The sequence below is a fragment of the Silene latifolia genome, chromosome Y, assembly GCF_048544455.1.
Source record: "Silene latifolia isolate original U9 population chromosome Y, ASM4854445v1, whole genome shotgun sequence".
NCBI lineage: Eukaryota > Viridiplantae > Streptophyta > Magnoliopsida > Caryophyllales > Caryophyllaceae > Silene > Silene latifolia.
In genome coordinates this window covers 240,907,913-240,920,080 of record NC_133538.1, presented here as the reverse complement: position 1 = coordinate 240,920,080, position 12,168 = coordinate 240,907,913, and the positions used below count along the sequence as shown (strand labels likewise).

The 12,168-nt window shown below is 34.8% G+C and overlaps 1 non-coding gene across 1 annotated transcript; it reads left to right on the top strand.

Moving 5' to 3' along the window:
* The first annotated feature begins 522 nt into the window (after positions 1 to 522).
* On the top strand, positions 523 to 629 carry LOC141634961 (small nucleolar RNA R71). Its single transcript, XR_012539675.1, has one exon. It is a non-coding gene; the product is annotated as a small nucleolar RNA R71 (small nucleolar RNA).
* Positions 630 to 12,168: the final 11,539 nt, after the last annotated feature.

The window sequence follows — 12,168 nt, the reverse complement described above, 5'->3', positions numbered from 1 at the left end:
GGGTTTTGAACATTTTTGCTTTTGTATGAGAGATTTGGATGGAATTTGGTGTTTTCATTGTAATAGTTTGAATAAGGGGTACCACTCTTGTATGCTTCGAAAGCATTCACTTGTTCATTTGTTCCCCTACATTCACTTTGGTCATGTCCCAAAGTTCCACAATTCTCACATATCCCACTTGGGATTGATGAAGATGCCGTCATGGCATTAACATGATGCTTTGGTGATTTTGAGGCTTTTTCAAGTCTAGTCATAGCTTTTTCAAACTTCAAATTGATGGTATCAATGTGAGCACTAAGTTGAGCACCCAATTGAGTAATGGAGTCCACTTCATGCTTTCCTCCTCTAGTAGCCTTGCGAGGTCTACTATATTGTGAGTTATGGACCGCCATTTCCTCAATTTTGTTCCAAGTTTGATTGTCATCAACTTCGGTGAACATTCCATTTGATCCCATGTTGAGAATGTTCCTTGAATCTTCATAAAGACCGTTCCAAAATTGTTGTACCAAGAACCACTCGCTAAGTCTATGGTGATGACATGAGCGACAAATCCCCTTAAACCGCTCCCAAGCTTCATACAAAGATTCTTCATCCCTTTGCTTAAAGCCCGTGATTTGAGCTCTTAGCATGTTAGTCTTTTCCGGTGGATAGAACTTTTTGTAGAAAGCTAGAGCCAACTTCTTCCAAGAATCAATTCCGAGAGTAGCCTTATCAAGGCCTTTCAACCATTGTTTCGCGGTGCCAATTAGAGAAAAAGGAAATAAGACCCATCGTATTTGGTCTTGAGTTACACCGGTTTGAGAAATCGCATCACAATAGTCACAAAAAGTCTCCATATGAGAATGAGGGTCTTCACTAGGCATCCCCCCAAATTGGCTTCTTTCGACTAATTGGATAAATGCGGATTTGACAATAAAATTTTTGGTTAGATGTTGTGGTGTGGGAGTGCCATTGGGTAGGTTCTCCTCGGTGGGTACAGAATGTGATGAAAACTTAGGCATTGTGGGTTGATTTTGTGTTGGGTTCTCCTCACCTTCTCTTGCAAAAGGGTTGATGAACTCAATAGTATTTGGTTGAATATCTACAACCTCACCAATACCTCTCAAAGTTCTCCTAGCAAGTCTTCTATTGGTTGTCAAAGTTCTTTCAATTTCACGATCAAAGGGTAACAAGTCACCTTGTGACCTTCTAGACATGCAAAATATCAAACAACTCGAAAACAATTAGAACAAACCTTGAGAAGTTTTACTTCCCCAAGGCAAAGAAAGACACAACTAATAACAATATAAGAAAATCTAAATCAAGTTAACACCGTCCCCGGCAACGGCGCCATTTTTGGTCGGGATATTTTTACTAAATATTTCGGTTACTTGTCGTTAGGTGCACCTAGACCAAAACACAATTTATAACTTCACAAACAACTCTACAATTAGTAAAGAGGCAAGTAAAGATCGGATCCCAAGGGACGGGAATTGAGATGAGATTTCTATTGCAACTAGTGGTGTCTTAGGGGTGTCACAATTGAGGTTTGATGTAGAAGATCACTAAACTAAATAGCAATGAAAGTAAACAAGCAAGATAAATTAAAAAGGATGTAAACAATTGATAAAAAGAACTAGGGTGTCATGGGGTCATAGGGGATTCATGGGAATTGATCATACGAACATGTTCTAAAATTATAAGCAAGCAATTATTGTTGTCATGGATCGAGTTGGTTTATATCTTACAATCCTATGAAAGTTTGGGTCCCGGAGACGAATCGATTAGATTGTACAACACCTACAAGTCGACTTAGTCTTCCCTACTCAACAACATGCATGGTCTTATGAGACTCGAGTTAGTTTATATCTTACAAGTCTCATTGAAAAGATAGGTGATGGGTAAAAAAAATGCAAGGATTCATAGGCTCACATTTCATCAAACATAACATGTGCATGAGTTGAGATCACAACAAGCAAGCAAATAAACTATGAAAGCATATTAATTTAAGCATGAATCATTTCCCATGTTGGTTTCCCCTAATTACCAATTAACCCTAGCTAAGGAACTACTCACTCATTATCATGTTGAACATGCTAGCAAGGTTGTCAATCATACCAACAAAGTGAAACATGATGAATAAATGAAAGTGATTAACAATAATTAAAGAGGGATTAAGAGAATTATACCTACTAATGATTCCAATAATAAAGCAAAGAATAAAAGAAGTACTTGATGCTTGATTGAGAGGTTGTCAATCTCCCAATAATAACCCAAATAATCTTCAATTACCCAAAATAAAGGATGAACAAGAGAGAGATTAAGGAAATAAAACTTGTATTAAAACTTGATTAATTGTTGATTACAAGATTAAAGAGAGATTTGATTGATATTAACTACACTAAAGATTGCTAAGAAGAACATGCTCTTCTAATTAGACTAATGGGGTATTTATAGTGGGGATTAGGTGGATGAATTAGGGTTAACTAAGGGCTTAAATAATGATTAAGTCCCTACTTAAGGAAACGCCGGTCTTTTTGGAAAGACTCCGGTCTCTAGAAAAAGATGTGCATCCTTCCTTGAAGCTTGATGAAGATGAAATGGGTCTGCCTGAGAATCCGGACGTCTTTAGCACGGTACGGGCGGATTTGGTGGTCTCTGCCCGGGCGTCTTGGAGTGAAGACGGGCGTCTTCTGGGTCTTTTTCCCGGGCGTCTTGGGGAGAAGACGCACGGATTGTGGTGGTGGAGACGGGCGTCTTCTGGGGAAGACGCACGGATTGCTGTACAGTCTCGTTTCTTCTTCTTTTCTTCCTTTTTCTTCATAGAATCCTTGGGGATTTCCTCGGGGATGTAAGGATCTTTTATCATCATTGCCCATCTCCTATAGTATGTACAAAGGCCTTCTAATATTGTCTCTCCTTGATGCTTGGTCATTGAATTCAATCAATTTAGCGTCATTTTGCCATGAAAATTCAAGGTTTGCACTCCTTTCCTACCAAGGGATCAAAACCTCAAAGAATATGCAAAACAAAGAACTAAAGACAATAAATGACCCAAATATGCACTAAAAAGCATGGGAACAAGGCTAATTCGGGGACTAAATGTGCTCTAATTATGGTCACATCACCAAGCCTAAACCCTTTCCCCTATTTTAAGAGGATAATCCTAGGAAGAAATGCGGGTTTAAAGTTTCGGTACATCGTTACATAATAATATGGACATTTGTAAAATGTTGAAGGTACATTATAGTCGGTCACTCTTGTAACTGACTTTAAATTAGAAAGGGTCAATTCTAAAACGTTAAAGCTTAGGTACATGATATTAATTTAGATTCAAATAAACATTGATAATAAACTGCAAATATGTTCTGACAATAGTAAATGAAAAACGCATATGTTTCTAAATTTAACTGTAGAAATATAATTATACATAAATTAACATCAAAGTTCTTAATCCTTTCTAGGTTTACTGAAAACAGAGCCACGAATACTACTCTCACCCTCTAGCAACTCCTCCCTTAGACGTTTCTTGTAATCATCCATTAATTCCATAGCCTTCACGACTGCTGGCCAATGTATAGTATTTTTACGATCAACAAGAGCATATGAGTCTTGTATAGCTATGACAGCGGTGAGAAACTGACAGTCCATGTCAGCCTTTGTGTACTGTTTTTGTCTATTAGCTTCAACTTGTCAGGCTATGCTGTCTCTTTCAGCCGTGATAAACTTCATCTGTGCTTCAGCAATGTCCAACCTCTTTTGTAGTGACTTTGCATTCGCTTCAGCTATGTCCAATTTCTCAAGCTATTCCTGGTATTCTTCTAAAACTTCATTTTTACCAAGCACCTCAATAAGATGTTGATCCAGTGAATCTCTTTCGCGTTTCATTTCAGCGAGATCATACTCAACGTCAGCGAGTTTTTGCTCGATATCCGACATTATTTGTACATCGGTAACGGAACTCATATTCTGGTTCAGGCAAAAAATAAACGTATTTTAAAAATAGTGACAATAAACTTAAGGCATTATGGGAAGTATCACTTCAACCATATTTAAGGCAATACTATAGGGTAAAACAAATTAACATGGGCTTTGAAATATTATAATCATTGAAAGGGCAAACAATGTTATTGTGAAAACAAATTACAGCAAAAGGTAAAATAATCTTCTCCTGCAAATATTAAGCATGTTGCCAGATTGAAATATATACTATACTTAATTTTGGCAAAACGTTTCAGCCACAAATGCAGTTTGATTTTCAGACCCGAAGCAACTTTTAATTCGTTTGGGGACTAAAGTATATATTTCTTTTCGCAAGATAAAAAACATACTGATTAACCAAATAATACTTATAAATGAAATAATCAGAAAGTAATATAGGCTGCTATTTACATAAAGATATCCATTTCTTTTGTAGGGAAAAAATAATAAGATAAACAAAAACCAGAAACCAGAGTACCTTTTCAAGGGAGTGAAGACGTTTTCTATGATTATTCCTTAAATTTTGTAATTAGTACACTAGTTTAGACAAGTATTTATAGTGAGTTTTATATTTAAACTAATTATGAAATAGTCTTGAATGACTTTTGTAAATATTTCTAATATTAATAAAATAGTATTATGTCGTTTATTTGTTTGTTTACTGTCATTAACATTCAATACATTTTATATATACTATATCAAAATGGACAACAATATTTTCTATGAACATTAGCAATAAATGTTCCTTTAAAGGCATGACAATGGACATTGGCAGGAATACATTATATATCAACTTTTATTTGTACGAAATAAATTACCAATCTTTGTAGAGCATATTAGAATTCGATTACTGCATTATTGATGCAATAATATTCAATATTCTTATTTACATAAAGATATGCATTTCTTTTGCAGGGAAAAAAAATAATAAGAACAAAAAAAACCAAAAAACCAGAGTACCTTTTCAAGGGAGTGAAGACGTTTTCTATGATTATTCCTTAGATTTTATAATTAGCATATTAGTTTAGACAAGTATTTATAGTGAGTTTTATATTTAAACTGCTTTAGATAAGAATAGGAGAAGTTATAATTTATGAGTGTAGTATTGTTTGTCTTTTCACATGCATTAATTTACAACTGCCATTTGACACATGTCTCTTATAATTAAATTAAGTTTAATTGTCAATCAAATTATCATGAATAGTGGTGTCTTTTCACCTGAATTAAGTTACAACTTGCATGTGAGAGTGTGATTATTAGATGCATTAATTTATAGTTTTTAATTTAAAAGGTACATTGTTAATGTACGTAATGGACATTGTAAATACAGTGATGGGACAATTCTTTTCATGATGTATCGAAGATCCAAAAATTACAAAAGTTACTACGTCAATATAATGAAATATCATTAACAAATAAGAGAATGTACTTATATTCTTATATTCTGAATGGACATTGAAAATCAACAGTAGGTACAAGGGGTATGAGATAAATATAAAACTTATATTCAAATGTACCTCAGCTGTTTATATGTATTACTCAGTTTGATTTAATAGAATAAAAGTAAGTTCGACCGCGGGTCGGGAAATTGATGTCGGGATAGAGTCAAAATCTTCTTCTTCACCGTCTACAACAACAAGATTTCCTAACTCGGGTGCCAAATGATATTGAAACAGGTGCAATGTCCTCCTTGTTAAAAGATTGTCTGTCAAGTAACAAAGACACCTTCTGAAAACCACTACATTATCCCTGGTAGTCATTCTAACCCCAAATGAAATGCTTGTCTGTAATCTCCTTTCATATTCCTCTCGTAAACGGACTTCCTCATTGTGTAAGATAAACATTTTAGCCCAACACTTGCATACTGCTTCCATGTTATGTTTGTCAGCTTGATTAACTTTTTGAAAGATTTGTAGCATGTAAGTTTCGTCTTATAGTACTGTGTTTTTTGCATGGTTGTCCTCCACCCCTGCAATTATGGCGTCCTTCCCGTTAAATAGCCATCCTAGCATTGTCTTCTTTGCATCAAGATGATGTTCAATGAATTGTTTTCTGTCTTCCTCTTCAGAATTTGTTACCAATCCCAAGCAAAATAATGACATGTTTTCCTCTGTAGACATATTAAGAATGGTTATCCCAAAATGTTCATTGAACAATAGCATTTAGAACATCATATTGTAAACTTTAAAACATCATACACCATAATCAGTTGTTTAAATTTTATACCAGATATTCCAAACAACAATATTCGAAATTGAGTAAATTTGTACAATTAGTATTTTAATTTATCTATTACTTCTACTTCATATGTTGTACACAATTTTCCTACTTGCCCCAATTACCCCAACACACGTAAATCTCACACAATTGTAATCAATAATTAACAAATCTAAATGAAATGTATATTATTTTTATCCCTTGAGGACAGTTAGAGATTATTTGTAAATGTTTAGCAAACTTGAGATGAACATCCCATTAAATTGAAAACGACAAAAATGTAACCAACAAAAGGGGCAGGATTTTCAGCTGATTTTGTCATTGATTTAAATCAACCAAATATAAAAACCTAAGAAATACACCAAAACAATGGACGAAATTCAGGACAAGTTACTAAATGAACGTGATTACCTGGCAATGAAGAAGTATTGAAATTGAAGGTGGAGTATAATCAAAATTTATGGAGAAGTTACCTAATACTCCGTAGTTGAAAGAAGTATTTTCTTTGTAAAGTTGGTTTGAAAGAAGTATGCTTTTTATCTATTTTAGATTTACACCTAATAGTGTGTTATAATTGAACATAAATTGGCTATACTTGCACCATAGGTATTATTAGGTCCACCCTAAATTTACGTGTGTTGGGGTAATTGGGGCAAGTAGGAAAATTGTGTGCAACATATGAAATAGAAGTAATAGTTAAATTAAAATACTAATTAAACATATTTACTCAATTTCGAATATTGCTATTTCCCTTCTCTTTTCTGCCCTCTTCTCATATGATTTGTTTAAATATTAGTGTATACGGAGTATATTTTTTGGTTATCCACTTTGCAATCCGACCACGCACGATATAAATTAATTGAATCAATTGTGAGATCCTAAAGCGGGAAAGTTACATAGGATGTAAATTTGTTTTCCTTAAAATAAACATTCTCATATTTAAGCAAGAACATCATCGATTTTGATGTACATTTGTTTTCCTTAAAATGGACAATTGATCATTATAGAATGAACATTATACCAAGTAGGTTGGGATGAATGCACATCCAGTACAACTTTGGTGGACATACGCCAAAGATCAAATGTACATTATCAATACAGCAAACCCAATAGACATTAACTAACGCCAGATATGTCGACAGTACAAAAGAAAACAAATAAATCATATTCAGGAACTATTTATGAGTGTCAATGACACGTTAATGCATGTCTAATAACGCTGTTAGGATGTTTATTGTGCTCAAATGTTATTAGCGTGCATAGGTACTTGAATCTCAGTATTGTCAACGATCTCATCTGCAAAAAAAAAATGAAATTAGAATTTAATAACCAGCAAGATAACATTGATTTGGTTGATCTAAATAAGTTACAATTGAAATGTAAAACTCACATCAATATTGGACAGTCCACAGTCCCAACTGGCTATTCCGTTAAATGTTTCCATGTGCCTCATGGTGTAAATACCACAGTCAAAAATATTTTTGTTATTTCTCCATGGAAGCATTGCTATTGTAGGATCCATGGCCATTACTATATTACTTTTCTCCATAGTTGATTGATTTTCACCCAAAAACCGTGCAAAAGCATCACCCTGTAACACAATAATAAAAATTAGACGAGATGAACCATAATGTACATGAATTTACCAATGCAAGTGAAATAAAACAAGTCATATTTGAGGAGAATGTAATTTTACCAGTTCAAGTACACTATCACCATACTCTCCTATGACACTTCCCCTTCTAATGCAATTGTCAAGAATCATGAGACATTTCCTTGGCAGGTCGAAAACGTACAACACAAAATGATTCTCAAGTGTAATAGGGACGAAGAACTAGCATCAGGGAAAGAAACAATTGTAAGGTCACTGACAGGTAAAGGTTAATTTCATGTTAAGAAATAGCACATTTTGAAAACTTTGACAGTACATTCAATGACTTCTATTCAAATAGACTACTACAGTAATGCTAAATTTAATTTCAATTACTAAATGAAGTGAGGGACTGAGTAGTTCAATGGATGGTAGATCAATCCACTCAAACTCATTTAATTCTACTTCGATGCGATGCTTGAAAGGTTTGTAACGATGATCATCAATAGAAGCACTTGTATTCTTCATTAATAACAACTGCACAATGAAGATAAAATTTTAGTAATGTGAAAATGTTGGAAATATTAAACTGAAATACATGAAAACAATGACCAAACTTGCATATGTAAGTGTACTAAAAAAGAATCGTGTAGGATTGGTTGGATTCCCATCCTTTTCTTTGTAGTTTAGATATACCAACCAAGAATCTATGACAAAGCTTGAGATATAGTGATACGGCTTTAACGACAACAGTTGATCCCAAACAAGATTATTTTTGAACTCAAATAACGTATTGCTGCACATAAACAGTAATAGAATTATGATTAGCACCAGATATGTAAAGATGAACTATGTAAATGAATGTATAATATTAAAACTTCTGTATGTAATTACCAAGCGTTATCCACAGAGCCCTGGCCAGTGAACACATAATTTGAAATCTGATATTGTATTGATGTCAAAGGTATCAAGGGATTGGTGTCGTCAATAGCGTCAAGGAGAGGTTCACAGGAAGGACTCCTACTAAAATGATATTGATTCGCTGTTTTCGGATATAAAGGTGGACGATCAGCAGACAGTTTCTTTGGTTTTTTACCCCCCTTTGGTGCTGCATAAACAGAAGAGTTCTCATCTTTCGGGAAGACACCTAAACTGAATGACACAGCAGCGTTTGTAGGTGCATCCTTATTCCTCTCAGCAATAAATTTTATCACTTTACGAAGAGCCGCTATATGTTTGCTAGTAGAAGTTGGTGGTTTGTTGAAAACCTGGTCTGTTTGATATGATGTTTGAATAGGTGTTTTAGTTAAATGAGCAAGAATTTCTATCGGTGGCACTTTTGCACAGCTTGTTCCTAAGGTGGCCCTAAGAATGTCATGTTTGTTCCTCACAATTTGTTTAATGCGTGGCCAGTTACAAGGTGGATCAACAACCCCATCTTCAATAGGGTTGTCAGGAACATCAATCAACAAAGGATAAAAGGAGTTTTTTAGGAGGCTACACGAAGTGCGGCGAACTCTAGGACGATTAAAAATATTCTCTACTATAGGGCTATCGGGAACATCATTTATCGCAACAGAAGAAGAGTTTTTATCGGCTGTATGTAAAGTATGACAAATGCTAGGATGATGTACTACTCCTATTGTAGGGCTATCAGAAACTTCAATTATCACAGCAAAAGAAGAGTCTTTGGTGAATCTCGATGGAGGTTGACAAACAATAGGTGAATCAGGACTGATTTGCACAACCGTAGTGACATCTGTGTTCTTCAAATTTAAGCGTTAAAAAAAAACATATAAGACAGAAATATAAAGCCATTAAAAATACAGATATGAAGGTCAGATATCCAGAAAGTACATGCTAAACATTAAGATTGTACATGAAGAAAATACATCCTAAATATTAGGCCATAGCAAAGAACATCAAAATTATTAGGAAACAATGCGTACAAATTTATGTATATCCTTAAACATTAACAAACTACATCAAAATTATTAGGAAACAATGCGTATAAATTCCGACATATTGATGCACCTGAGAAATAATGTTAGGACTGATTTATAATGAACATCTTCGAACATTAATAGCTAAGGAAACTATGTAAAATTCGAAGATGAAAAGTAAAACAGTTGTTTTTAGCAAATAATTAAAGGCAAAGAGTATAACCTTCATTCCGATAGAGAGCGATAAAGAGTAAGTGAACGATCTGAGAATGAGAAAACGTGCAGCTACAATTTAATTGACAGGGAAAACGAAAAGTAGTAAGATGTTAAAGAGAAAAAGTTTAAAGTGGCGGTATTTTTTAAAAAATTAGGTCATCCTAACATGCCATAAGTCCATTATTTTTTTTTTTGGTTTATTCCAACTGCAGCTTGACCCATTTGAAACTCTACTTTTATATATCCATTTTATATTTAAAAAGTTCAGATTAGGTCAAATTAGGATAAATGGCCATTTAACACAATGTTAATGTTACAATTTCTCAATGTACTTTCTAAAATTTTTAAATGGACTTTTTCAACATTCATAATGTACAAATTAGGTCAAGTTACAACAGTTCTAATTGGGATTAAAGATAGGGGGTTAGCTATCCTAAAACGGGACGGGAAAGGGTTTATGGTTGGATTAGGCAGACCGCTATCGCGGATCCGCCTAATCCAACCCTAAACCCTTTCCCTTATGCGTGGTTCGAACGACCGCAAGACCAAAAGAGACTCTAGAGGGGGTGAGTGAATCCTTTTTAGGGACGTTATTAAAACTAGGGGGCCAGGTATCCTGAAACAGGACGGGAAAGGGCTTAGGGTTGGATTAGGCAGACCGCTATCGCGGATCCGCGGATCCGCCTAATCCAACTCTAAACCCTTTCCCTTATGTGTGGTTCGAACGGCCGCAAGACCAAACAAACACCCTAGAGGGGACTAGTGAACCCTTTTTGGGGACGGGATTAAAACTAGGGGGCCGGGTATCCTAAACCGGGACGAGAAAGGGCTTAGGTTTGGATTAGGCAGACCGCGGATCCGCCTAATCCAACCCTAAACCCTTTCCCTTATGTGTGGTTCGAACGGTCGCAAGACCGAAAGACACCCTAGAGGGGGCTAGTGAACCCTTTTTGGGGACGGGATTAAAACTAGGGGGCCGGGTATCCTAAAAAGGGACGGGAAAGGGTTTAGGGTTGGATTAGGCAGACCACTACCGCGGATCCGCCTAATCCAACCCTAAACCCTTTCCCTTATGTGTGGTTTGTATGTCCGCAAGACCAAAAGACACCCTAGAGGGGGCGAGTGAACCCTTTTTTGGGGACGGGATTAAAAATAGATCTTTAACAGTTTATTAAACTAGTTTTCTTGTTTACACTGTAAATATTATGTAATGTATGTAAACAGTCTAATTAAAATGTCCATTATCTATATTCATAATGTGCATGTTCTGATAATTAGGTGCAACTAAAATATCATTAAACACTGTTTGGAAAATGTACATTATATTATATTTAAAGGTACATTAAATAATTTTAAAAAGAACATGAAACATTAATTAAATTGTAATGCATGTGACCATTTAATAAGATAGAAAACTTCAAAAGTTCATTCATATACTTAGATTATGATGTCGCTATAGATAGATCTTTGACGTTGTTTTAAACCTATTTTCCTGTTTTCAATGTATAATAGAAATAAATGTGCTTTCAATTTAATTCAAATGTTCATTACGTATGTTCATAATGTGCATGTATTGTTTTATAAAAGAGATTTAAAAGTAGACCTGAAATGTACATTATATTATTTTGCTAATTCAGTTCATCATAAGTCGGTATTCAAGGAAATAATAACGTTCAAGTAAATAGCACGCTAAAAATAGACAAAGAAGTACTTTAATTAGGTGCAACTAAACATTGGTTCACAAATTGAACATTTTGCTTATGCAATTGGACATCATTAAATTTACTAACGTACACTAGAATTTAAAACATCATGCTACATGAATAGGGGTGTCATCAGACACAAATTCTAACGTACTGCATAGATAATATTTGAACATTAAATGTAATCACTAGCTTTAGAGAAATGACCCTTCTTCGCATGATCAGCGACAGTTTCACGGCAATCGTTCTGGTCGAACATTAGTAATGAGCATAGATATTTGTATCGTAACACTTTAAGCACGCTCTGCTGCAAAACAGAAGCCAACAATTAACAAGATAGGCAAGACACTATGAACATGAATTTCTTAAAAATAAAAACCAACACTCACATCATTTTTCATCAGGCCACATTTTCAAGAGATTAATCCCATAAATGTTTCCACGTGTCTCATTGTGTATATACCACAGTCATCAACATTGTAGTTATTTCTCCAACTAAGCTTTGCAACAATGGGATCCATAGCCAACACAACGTTGC